The sequence below is a fragment of the Physeter macrocephalus genome, chromosome 8 (assembly GCF_002837175.3).
Source record: "Physeter macrocephalus isolate SW-GA chromosome 8, ASM283717v5, whole genome shotgun sequence".
Taxonomy (NCBI): Eukaryota; Metazoa; Chordata; class Mammalia; order Artiodactyla; family Physeteridae; genus Physeter; species Physeter macrocephalus.
The window spans coordinates 117936934-117950565 of NC_041221.1; positions in this window are offsets into that span (position 1 = coordinate 117936934).

Genomic DNA, 13632 nt, shown 5'->3' on the forward strand with positions numbered 1-13632 from the left:
GATTCAACCCATCATCTTTGTAATACATGATACCTGCTAGAACTTTGATTATTGGAAGTTCATATTGCAGATGCTATTTCAGAAATCCTGTAAAGTACTTCTCTGATGCAAAAGATAAAGTTTTTGCTAAATTTTCTAGAAATAGTCTGATTTCACATTCCACATTAAAACTAGAGTTTAGGGCTTCCCTGGTGGCGCAGTGGTTGAGAATCCGCCTGCCGATGCAGGGCACACGGGTTCGTGCTCCGGTCCGGGAAGATCCCACATGCCACGGAGCGGCTGGGCCCGTGAGCCATGGCCGCTGAGCCTGCGCGTCCGGAGCCTGTGCTCCGCAACGGGAGAGGCCACAACAGTGAGAGGCCCGCGTACTGCAAAAAAACAGAACAAAACAAAAAACTAGAGTTTATTATTCATTTAACATATTTGAGGGCTTACTCAGTAAAGTGGAAAAACTGACGTTACATAGGAGACATTAGCCACAAATATCAGAAAACTCCAACCTATCAGGCTTAATTAAAAATTTTTTTAATAAATTAAATTTCATACCAAGAAGACATGACTCCAAGGATGGTGGTTCAGCAGCTAAATGATATAAGCAAGAAGCCAGTTTTTTCCTATCCTTAGTGTCTCTGGCAAACTGCCTTCATGATTGCTAAATGATTTCTGCAGCTACAGACATCACATGAGGACTCATAAGTCTCCGAAGAAGGAGAGCAGTCAGCTCTTTCTTGATTTTTTTAAAGACTTAAAAAATCTTTTCCAGAAGCCACTTAAAAGTCTTCCCTTCACCTTATTGGGCAATATTATGTCTAACAACTATGCCTAAACCAATCACTGGAAGTAGAAGAGAATTACAATGTTAAGCTACTATCCATGGTTTACCCTGGACCAGGAAAGATAATGCCCTTTCCAGCACTACATAGTATATAGGGGTGCACCTAGAATATAATCAAGACTCTGCTATCAAGGAATTATGTACAGGGATTCAGCCTTTGTTAGGCAACAAATATTACCTCTACAAGTATTACAAATTAAACTAGGTCCTTGCCCTGAAGAGTTTTACAGTCTAGTGTGGGAAACTAACAGGACAATAAAGGATTGTAAAAAGTATCCCAATGTATACCACTAATAGGAGTATGTACCAGATGTTACAGGGGTTATGAAGAGAAGCACTGAGAAGGGGTATATGATTTTAGATTGAGAGGAGAGAATGGAGATAATGAGGGTAAGACCAGAGGACAAATATTAATGCTGTGTGTTTATGACTGCAGTTCAGGAAATATGTTATGGTTTTCAATTTTTCAGTGCATTGTTTTAACAAATTGTGAAAGGTGTCTTAAAGATTTTTGTTGTTGCTTCAGTCACATTATAGTTTTAATTTTCAAATAAGATATGCTTCTCTTGGAATATGTATGTACAAAGTGATATCTAAATCTTCATTATAGCTTTAGAGTTTGTTATTTTGTACTAGGTGAGTGTGATTTATCAGAGTTATAAGGACAGTGATGATAGATGTTCATGATGTTATAGTCATGTTGGCTCCATTAGTTTGACTGTATGTGATGGCATGTGTATTGTAGGAAATATTTTATTCTGAGCTTTTGTTTTGGTATATTAAACATCATTAAGCATTACACAGTAAATTAACTCCATCAAGGTAATTGCCAATTACACTGTCACATAAATAGCAGAAAATGTGTTGCCTTTTTCAGTTTTTGTTGTAGTTATAATCATAAAAGGAGAGACAGAGTAGAAATGATGACATTCTGGGTTGTAGCTGATGGGAACATTTTCATGCTCATTAAATCCATTTGCAAGCAGTACTATGATTTCAGACATGTTGTACAACAACAACCACAAAAGCCAGTATTTTCTCATGAAATGCATGTTCCCAATTCTAGGTGAGACTAGGAAAACAGCATGATAGTTATAAGAGAAATAATTTAAATAGTCTCAACTTTCTATTTGTAGAAATGTTCTAATAACAGAAACTAATGACACAGATTAAGTCAAGTTCCTTTAAAAAATTATTTTATCTTGATCTCCCATGTGAATTGATGTTAGGTGAGAATGACATACTGACGCTCTAACTGATTTGAAATCCCTAAAGATTATAAAAAGTTCATGTAAAATAAAATAACTGCCAAGGATGGTCTTAATTTGGAGGAAGTTGTGGCATATTCTAACTAAAAAGTGAAAAACCCTGTACAAAGCTCTGTATATGGTAGAGGGTTTTATTGATTAATTGCTGAGATATGGGCACAGAAATGGGGACAGTTGTTATAGTTTTTATTTTGTTGATATTTCATTTTGCCAACTGGGGGCAAAATAATTATTTATAGCCATAAGAAGATGACTCTTGCCTCCTGTCTCCTAGTCTACCAAATGGTGCCTCCATCTCCATGAATGCCTCACACCAGACTCAGGACTCTAGCTTTCTGTCCCTACTTGCTTTACATTTCCACACCTCTTTTTAGTTTCCACTATTCTTCTTGTCTTCATCTTTATTTTGCCATTTTCCTACCCCAAATTATAGTTTATTAGGTTACCTTTTCATCTATTCCCATTTTCTTTATCTCTTCCAAAGGCAAAAAACAATAATGCATCTTTCTTCTACTCATATAAGAAATTAAATTCTCCCAAGACTCTTATGTGCTTTAATTCACAAAAATTCAAAGAATTGTCACTCTCTACCATATTTTTTTCTGGTTTTATCATCTTGCAGTAGAAATAGTTTTTTGAGGGAAGGAGGATAATCTATTCTCACTTCGCTTTTCCACTTTTTGGTCAAGGAGCTATCAAACAATGGAAATTTGGAAAATTAGAAATAATTTTAATTGTAGAATAATTGTAAGTGATAGAAATTTCTGCATTATGCACAATTTTACTGTATTTTTATGTTTGTTCTATATTTAGGGCAAATGTTTTCCCAAAGTGTGTCTTAAACAGTTTTGTGATGGATTTTTAAATTTTTTTGCTTTATTATCCTTTTACCTAAATGAACTGCAAGTGGCCTTTTTTGTAGTGAAAAGAGATGGACTATCCAAATACCCTATTATGTAGACTTCATCAATATGGAAAAGGAAGTTCCCATCTCTCAGAGAACTATAGTAATCTTCAGTTATTAATTAATGTATCATTTCACTCCATCATCCTAGTTTAACATTTCAGTGTATAATTATATATCTGAATAGTTTGTTTATACCAAACATATATGAAAAACATACCACACACCAGAAACTGTTCTAAGATTTGAGGAAACAGCAGCACACTAATAGATGAGATCCATCCTTCATGGAATCTCCATTGAAAAATCAACAAATATGTGTATAATATAATATCTGTAGCAATAAATGTTTTGAAGAAAAATAAATTAACAGGAGCAGATCATCCTTTTTTTAAAATTAATTTTTATTGCAATATTGTTGCTTTACAATGTTGTGTTAGTTTCTACTGTACAGCAAAGTGAATCATCTCTGTGTATACATGTATCCCCTCTTTTTTTGGATTTCCTTCCCATTTAGGTCACCACAGAGCATTGAGTAGAGTTCCCTGAGCTATACAGTAGGCTCTCATTAGTTATCTATTTTATACATAGTATCAATAGTGTATATATGTCAATTTCAATCTCCCAATTCATCCCACCACACCCCCTTTCCCCTCTTGGTGTCCATATGTTTGTTCTCTACGTCTGTGTCTCTATATCTGCTTTGCAAATAGGATCAGCTATACCATTTTTCTAGATTCCCCATATATGTGTTAATATACGATAATTGTTTTTCTCTTTATGACTTACTTCACTCTGTATGACAGTCTCTAGGTCCATCCATGTCTCTACAAATGACCCAATTTCGTTCCTTTTTTATGCGTGAGTAATATTCCATTGTATATAAGTACCACATCTTCTTTATCCATTCCTCTATTTATGGACATTTAGGTTGCTTCCATGTCCTGGCTATTATAAATAGTGCTGCAATGAACATTGGGGTGTAAGTGTCTTTTTGAAATATGGTTTTCTTTGGGTATATGCCCAGGAGTGGGATTGCTGGGTCATGTGGTAGTTCTATTTTTAGTTTTTTAAGGAACCTCCATACTGTTCTCCATAGTGGCTGTATCAATTTACATTCCCACCAGATCATCCTTTAACCTTGAAAAAGATTATTAGAGCAGACCGCTGTGAGTAGATATTTGAACAGAGAACCAAATAAGATAAGGGAAGTAAACATGGCACTACCTGGGGTAAGAATGTTGCAAACCAAAGGAACAATATGTAAAGGGCTTGAAGTGTGAGCCAACTTGAGCTGTTTGGCCAACAAGTTGGTCAGAAGGCTGAAGCAGAGTGAGGAATTAGGAGGGGGCAGGAAATGAGGTCATGAAAGGATCATGACTATCTGATTAATTTTACTCTTGGCTTCACTGTGATCTCCTTGAGGGCTGCACGTTTAAGTGATTTGTTTTTATTCTGAAGACTTAGTCCAGCGTCTGAATCTGGTACATACTAGGTCTTTCAGTAAATATTTGTTGAAAAAAAATTGACTGAGATAGAGGGGTTAAGGCCATTCAGATGTTTGGTCAATCAGAGCAGAATGAACAAAACAGAGCAGAATATTCAGGGACCTCCAGCCGTGATGCAGCTGAAAGATACTAGGTACCAGGAGGCACTGCAAGAAAGAAGCAAGAGAAGTGAGTGGATGCCAGACCATAGTCTGGTACTACCAAGAAAAGCTAGGATTTTATTTTATTTTATTTTATTTTCTAGCTAAGTGCAGAGTGGATGGTAGGATATAATGGGATCAGGCTTTAATTTGGGAGGAAAATCAGTCTGCTGGTAATATGAAAAATGAAATAAGAAGGAGGGGTCAGTTATAAAAGATAGATTAATGTGGCAGAATCTATGGGATTTCAAATATATTATATATTTTGGGTTAAGGAGAGAAGGTAGTCTTTGAGGTACCCAGTTTCCTGCTTAGGGACCTGATGACAGTGATGCCACTTACTGGCATTGTCATCGGAGCATGGAGATCAGATTCTGGGGATAGGGAACAATATTACCATTTATTGTTTGAATTGTTACTTGTTGTAGGTCTGGTTGACTGGATTTAAACAAGTAGGGAAAGGACTGTGTGTTATATCACTTTGTCATCCATTTCTTCTGGTATGATGACTTACATATGCATTCTTCTTAAAATATTAAGAATTTTACATATCAGCATCTTCTATTTGGTTCACATTATAAGCTTGAAGAAAGGGGGAAACAAAGAACTGTGTGATTGAAGTGGTATATAATTTCCTCTCATTTTTCCATGGGAATAAATAGATTACAGTGAAGAGTCTTAGCACAGAGCATTGAAAGAGGTTATCTGTTATCTTTGCCATATTGTCCATGAAACAAGATAATACAAAAATTCCCAAATTCATTCAAGAATTTATGGCACCAACAGCTGCAAAAATCTTGAAAAAAGGATTTAGACACATTGCATTAATTATGATAAAAAAATCAAAACCCCAATGTACTGTTCTCAATTTTTCAAGGTATATAAAAAGGATCAAATATTTTTATTTCCCTAAAGAAGGTAATTTCCATCAACAAACTCTATTAAAACTTCAATTGATTCCCTAGGCTTGTCTAATATCAAATAATGAGTGTTTAGTTGCAATTCTTCTGACTGGTTTGTTAAATAAGTTCCTTTTACTCATGCCAAATATCTCCCTTCTGGTGAATTTGTCTTAATGTCTAGGTTATCTCTCCAAAATTATGATGTTACTGTGCTCTGTTTCACATAGCTGTGAAATGAAAACAAGGAGTCATAAAATTAAAATGGCTAATATGCTTTTTTAATATCATTATGTGACTAATGACTAGCTATAACATCTCTTGTACCTAAAGCACTATATTTGTCTTTCATCCTGCAATTAAAGAGAATATACAATACCCTGGAAATGTATCATATATACAAAATATTGGACATTTAGTTGCCTGAGATGTCTACTAGTTCCAGCAATTTCACAGCTTTTCAACAAATTTAGTCTGACCTATAGTATATCAGGCACTGTGCAGGCAGTGGAGAAACAAAAACAAATTATGACATGTTTGCTGCCCTTCAGAGACTATGTTTAAAAATATATCATTTTAATATTTAACACTTATGTACTTATATTTCAAAATTGTTAATATTTTAAAAAACTAGGGATGGTTATGGCCACTTTAAATTTACATTAATTGAGAGTTTTTCCTCTGGTTAAAGAAAAAAACATACATTTATAACATTTTTACTCATATTTCTTAGGATCAATTTAATTTATATCATCATTGATTTTCTATGCAGAGATGTAAGAGTCTAGATATAGATATATAGGTTATTTCTCCTCACCAATATGTGTGGGATATTACTTAATGCCTTTTATAGCTTTGAGGGGAAATATTCTTTTTAAAATTTTCTCCTTTGACCAGACTTGTGTCTTGATGGCAGAAAGTTATATTTAATAATTTTATAATCAAAAATCTCTTCACTGTCTACAGCCAGCTGCAGCCCCAGTCTCACATCAGGCCTTCTGGGAGACCCCTCTAATGCTCCCACGCACCCACCACCAGCATTCTGGGTAGCAAGCAACTTCTGTCCTTCCTGTGGAATTCTGTTGGACCATGAGCTGCTGTTCACTCTTCTGAGTGCTCAAGGTCCTAAAAAAAAAATTGGACAAAAGTTATGTTCAATTATTTTTTCCTTGAATGAATAATATAGTGAAGAAACAGAGGAACACCTGTCATCTAAGGGAAGGACTCAGAGAGCTCCACCTGCAGCATATCCATAATCCAGTCTCTTTGAGATTTTAGAGTTTGGATAAGCTCTGATAATAACAACATTTGGGGATGTCTTGGGAAAGAGGGGAGGCTTATTATGCTAAGTGTATGTCTTTGTACTTGGCACTAAATTTGTTCATTTTATGTAATTAAAAGTATCTTTTAGCCAGTCAGTGTTGAATATAGTGAATAAGAGAATGCCGTGGGCTTCATGAGATATCCGTAGTTCTGATAATGCTTTGAATGTAACACATAAGGAAAGTTGAGATGTAAATAGTTCTTTTTTGCTAAACAAAAGAAGAGCAGAACAGAGAATTATCTCATTCAGATTCAAACAGTATATAATTATCTGTGGGTGTCAAGAAATCACAGTTGCACTTTTCTTCTCTGAGCCGTCTGTTGGCAGCGCAGCTGGAGGTGAAGGTTAGGGCTGAGCTGTTTCAAGGTCATGCGACAGGGGGCGGGGAGTGGGGGAATAGGGAATAATAATGGTTCCACAGTGCCCTACAATTTACTGATTTTTGTTTTTTAAGATACGTAGAAAGTATGTAAGTTAACAAAACTAGAATCTTGCCATTCTCTCCTGGCTCTTGGCAAACAGAAATTCCCTGCCAATGGGATAAGGCAGCTGTCACCATCATAACTTACTATTTTGATTCTTATATATCTTAATATTTCCTAGTTTAATATGTTTAATGGTTTGTAGTTTAATATTTTTAATAGTTAACAATGGCTTAGACAGAGTAAATTATAAAGGAGTACTTGCCATTGGTTTTAGTCATTTGGGACATAGACTAATGGAGAGGTCATATCTGTTGACCTTTCTGACTGACATGTCCACTTTTTATGGGAAGGAAACATTATATGCCACGTTTCCATAAACAGGGCTGAATTCAGGCCTTTCCATACTCAGAGGACCCCTTTGAGAGTCTCCATGGCAGGTGACTCGTCCTTCTACCTACTCAGCAGGAGCTTTGTTACCATGGTTTATAGGTGTCTCATTTTTCTCTTTTGTTCTCTAAAACAATTCTTCCTATTATATAGGTTAGCTGCTCATCAACCCACTAAAATTCCTCTTTAGCTCCAGAACACCACTGAAACTTAACCCTAACCAAGATCACCAACGGTGGCTTTATTGCTGAGTGATCAGTGTCCTGTCCTTGAAATTGTCTCTTCCCTTGATTTATAAGACTTTACCCACTATTCCTTCTTTTTTTCTTTTCCTTTTTTTTTTCTTGAGTTTCCTTTCTTCTTGCCAAATGTATCTGCTCCTCCAAGATTCTGTACTTGCCTCCCTTTGCCTCACATGTTACCTACTTTACCATGATAATCCCTTTCTGTTCCATGGCTTGAAATTCATTTACAAGCTAAATTGGTGTCTTCAGAGAAATGCTCTCTTCAGAGTTCCAAATGTGTGTTCACCTTCCTACTATATAACTGCATTTGGACATCCTATAGGCAATGGAAACCCAAGGTGTCCAAGACAAAATTCCATCTCCTCTCCACAAAACCATACTGTTAATTTCTTTTGATACTTATCACCCACACTGCTATGCAGGCAACCCTCGTAACAAGCTGTGAGAACATTGCTTAAACACTTTGAATAGTTTATCTGTAAAACGAGAATAATATTTGCCTTGCAGAATTGCTGTGAAGAATATGTAGTGGATCTGACAAATATAGTTTTAAAAATAATATGTTTTATGTATCTAAACAAAACTAAGACTTCAGATGTCAATCCTTGCTAAAATATGGAGACATAGAAAATAATAAGTTGACTAGTATAGTTTTCCATAGTTTATTTTCATAATCATTAAGAAAACTTTTAATATTTAAAATTCATGAAGTCAGAGATCAGGCAAACTAGTAATAATACAGGAAAAAAATCTGAAAATTATTTAAATATCCACAAACAAGATTGATTAAGTAAACTATAGAATATTTATTTGATGGAATATTCTATTCAATATTCTATTGAGAGTGTTGGGTCAGTGTTTATAATTTAATATCATATGAAGAAATTATGATATAGAATAACATGTATTATTTGGTCAAATTATGCATAAAAAGGGCACTACATGAAAATAAATTTCAAAATATATATTATAACTATATATGAAATCACTAATTTTTAAATACTATTTATTGTAATTTGCTTTATAATTTAGAAAATTAATCTAGCAAAGCAGCAGTCTCTGATCTAAAAATAAAGTAATATAAGTATTTAAACAGGCCACAATATTTTGAGGTAGCAGCAATAAAAACCCTATCTTTTTCAAAATCACTTCTTTACAGAGGAGCCTAGAAGCATTTTGCATATAAAAAATGAGACACAAAAACAGCAAATGATTTTTTCCTCTCTTGTCCAGTAAGGAGGCAGTTTTTAAGTAATTAAGTTTTAATGAAACAATTAGGAAGTTAAGGGGACATTTTTACACTGATGGCAAATCATACCTGTCCAGATTATACTAAATTCCCATATGGTCTCCCTATGTAAGCAATAAATGGAAGGGGATAATTTGGAATCAAGTATGAACTTGAGATTTTCTGGTTTTGTTTTCTCTTGGGATTTCATGCTGACAGATTCAAGAAGAGCATTTATTCAGACTCTACAGGAAAACGCTTTATCTGTCTGTAAAAATGGAGTGTTTTTCATCTGGGCAGCAGTAACCTACAGTCCAGGCTCTCACGTGCCTTATTTTTAACATTGTTTATTCTCACTATATTCTTGTAACAACCATTTATTTCTATTAAATCATTTGTTAGTGATTATGTTTGAAGCTCACATCTATTATTTGAGAATCTTATTGCAAAGCTTATAAGCATTTTCAGAATGAATAACTGAAGCTTTAATTTGGTTCTTATATAGCAAAGAATGCCTCAAGTACCAGGTGTTCAGTACACCATTTATGCTTTTCCTCTACTGCCTGTAAGCCATTTCATTCTAACAGATGCTGCAGGAGGCTGTTCTCTCCTATTGCTGAAATCAGTGGGGCTCTGAGAGCATATTTTGCAGATTCACTGCTCATGATTAAGTTCTTTTGGATTCTAAAGTGCTACAATGTAAAACTTCCTTTAAGCTTCCTAGAATTTATAGAAATCCCTCTGGGATGGAGAGATTTAAGCATGTGAATTGATTTCAGATAAGGATGGAGCCTTTATTTTTTTATAGCACCCAAAAGCCAGTATTATCATGAATATGGATGGTTTCTGAAATTGGACATTTCTAGATTTGTATTCAGATTCTGACACTCTCCAGCTATGTGGTCATAGGTGAATTTGTAAATCTTTCTGAGCCCTTGTCTCCTCATCTACCAAAGTGGTGGAATAACTCATTTCTTAACATAATTTTGAGAATTAAAATGAATTGACATATGAAAGCATCTAGCACTGTGCATGACAATCATAAGATGTTCATTCATGGTTACTTGAGTGTCTAGTACGTGGCCAGCATGACACTAATCATAGGTGACTCAAGCAGTTCACTCTTTGCTGGGGTTTGCATATTTGTTTGCTTATTGTCTGTCTAGCCTTCATCACAAAGTTAGAAACTCTGTGAGAGCAAGTACCTTCTTTTGCTGACACTTGGTTGTTTGACTGAATAATTGAATGAATGAAATATTATCTGATTTAAATCCTAAAGCTGCATAGTAAATGGCTACATGATAGGAGTGGAGAGGCTCAATGGGTATTTCTATCAAGGAGTAACTTAAGCAAATTGGGAAATTAGAAACAGCCTGACATCTGGGGAAACTGTCATCAGCTGGGATGTGAAGGGTTAGGTGGGGAGGAGCATTTTGTCATGGAGGGCTTTGCGTGCTGTTCCAAGAAAGGAACTTTATTCTGTAATACAGAGGCTTTCAACCTTTGCTATGGGGACCCAACTTGGCTCTCAGAGTGCTTCAGAACTGCCACAGGAATGAAGGGGAAGCCATGTGGGTGGGATTTAGCCTACAACTCCCATTTTTCTCCCCTAAATCCAGTATAATTTGTCAACCAGAACCATTTTTATTTCCATAACCTATTTTGAGTAATACCTTTAGGGTTTTGAGTACTGAATTATTTTTAGAAATGATTTTATTTCTCTTCAATAGATAGAAATGTACTATTTTCATGGTGACAGTGGAATATTTGGTGCAATAGAATGGTATGGAAACCATTGTATGCTTGATAGATCTCCTAAGAAGCTCTCTAAAGGATGCATTTCCAGGATTCTATGGTAGGTAACAGAGTTAATCATGGTACAACCAAGGTGGAAAATACAAGAGGCACAAATAGATATGCAACATTTAAGGTCATACAGATCATGAAGGGCTTGTGGAATACTCAGCAGTAGTTGTCCACCTGAAAATATAGATAGATAAATCAATCTTGGGAAAATTTCTGGGCTGAACACATAGATTTGAGTGTCATTTACATAAAGGCCAAATTATAAGAATAGATAAAAAATCAACCTGTGAATATGTACAAACAGAAGAGCAGTGGGCCAAGGATGGACCTTTGGGAATAATTGACTTTTCATAGACCAGGGTAGGACAGGGAGCAAGGAGACGAAGAAGAAATTGTAATTTTATGTGCAAAGAAAACTAGGACAGTTTGGTAACAGTGGAAGCCATGAGCATGTTAAGATTAAGAAGGGATGAGTGAATATGGAATGTAAGATGTCTGGTGGATTTATCAAATAGGGAGTCAAAATTATAATTCATACATATGAAAAATAAAATTATTATTTACCCTGAGATGCTTTTTCTAGCATTACTATATCATCTAAAGTTGACCTCTCATCTGCTTAGCAGAGAATTCTCTGCTCTTTTTATTGCCTTCAGACTCACTTATCCATATCCTTACACAAACTGAAAACTGTTCATATGGAGATTAGAGTTAATCCTTTTATCTTCTTTGAGGGTGGAGATATCATTAAAACTTAAATTAGACACGAATACAGTTTAGCATTAAATGTAAACTCTTCAGCCGATTTTTAAAGTGTGACATTTAGATTTCACATTTGTGGGAAAGTCAAAATAAAACATATACTTTATAATTCAACAGGTCTCAGAACCCAGCAAAATTCCTATGCATGTATATGATAGAATATTTCCCTTGAAAATTTAGAAATCTACGTGGATAGTAGATACTTGTGCTTAAAAGTGTACAGTAGACTAAAACGTGTTATAGATTCTGAATATAGAGACCAAGAATGGTGGATCAGGCATCTCCATAAATGCCCTTTAAATGCTCTTAAGCTATACAAGAAGCCTGGACATAATGATTTGGGACTGCTGTTCTTATGATATTTGGGGGATGCTGCTGTAACAGTGGGGTGCTGCATCTGGCTCACACCCACTTGTAAAAGCCGATTGTGCACATCTTTTCTCAACTCTGCATCCAATCATGTCATTTGGTAGCTTGAAATTGGGTGTGGAGGGAATATTGACCCCATGGATTTGTTTTGTTTTTTTCTTTCTGAAGAGCTAATTGTTAAAATGTTAAGAGCATATCGCTGGAGATGTATCACTGACAGAAGAGACAGGTAAATGCAATTGCCATTTATCTGCTCCTTTAGTAGGGTTCTTATGCCCTGGTACGCTGAAACACAATTGCTTAGGGCATATATGTCCACTCTGAATTTCCACAGCGAGGTCAATCTACAAATGAAAACACATTGTGTTATTAGTAGTTAGACCCAATTCTGTTTGGCTGCGCATTCAAAATACTGCACCATATTAACATGTACAAGTTCATAATCACCTTTTATCCTACCATTCCACTAAACTGTTATTTTCATTATAGAACTTGTGCTAAATTTCTGCCTGTATTACTGAAAATTATTGAAATTTCTCATGCAGTATTCAAGAAGGTCTATAATCATGGACAGCATTAGACCTATGCTCAGCTCTCTTACAAATTATCTCCTCAGTAAATTTGCTATTATGCAACCGGGAAGCATCTATAGCTTTCAGACTCTAATTGGCACAGAACTTTTAGCATCCAGCCTGATTACCCAGACTTCCCACAGTTTTCCTGAACTGGTTAAAAGGGCTCTATCAGGTCCTTGTTATCAATTATTTTCTTTCTTTCTCTCTTTTTATTTCGCAGTGTTTTCAATGTTTCCTTCGGTTTGGAAAAAAAAAATATGGATCCCTTTACCAAATAAAGTGTTTTTACTATAGTTCAAATACATTCAAATTTACTTAAAGGTTACATTTATTTTATTTCAACTTATATAATTCCTTATTTAAAACTATGTGTGTGGGGATAGGGTGGATAGATTCTACTAATTCATTAATTAACTGTCTGATTCCCTTTTATATTCCAATCTCCTCTTCATTTACTTAATTTTGAAACTGTTTCTTTATATTTAGAGCTCTTTTTGTGAACCTCTGAGTAATGTATAGCCACTAAATAATTTACTCTTACATTTTCAGTTCAAAAAGATTTTGTTTTCCTTTTTAATTATCTGTGCCTCGGTTTCCCCATTTATACATGTACTATCCTTTAGAAATTGTTAAATGTTTGCATATGCCAAACACATGTATACTGATTCCTAGAATGTGAATAGAGGACTTATTAGGAAATAACTCATTAGGAAAAAAATTATTTTTAAAAAACTAATTATCACTATTTGAGGAAATTAAGACTATTTTCGCACAGAAGCTATTTCTTTTTTTTTTTAACACCTTTATTGGAGTATAATTGCTTTACAATGGTGTGTTAGTTTCTGCTTTACAACAAAGTGAATCAGTTATACATATAAATATGTTCCCATATCTCTTCCCTCTTGCGTCTCCCTCCCTCCCACCCTCCCTATCCCACCCCTCCAGGTGGTCACAAAG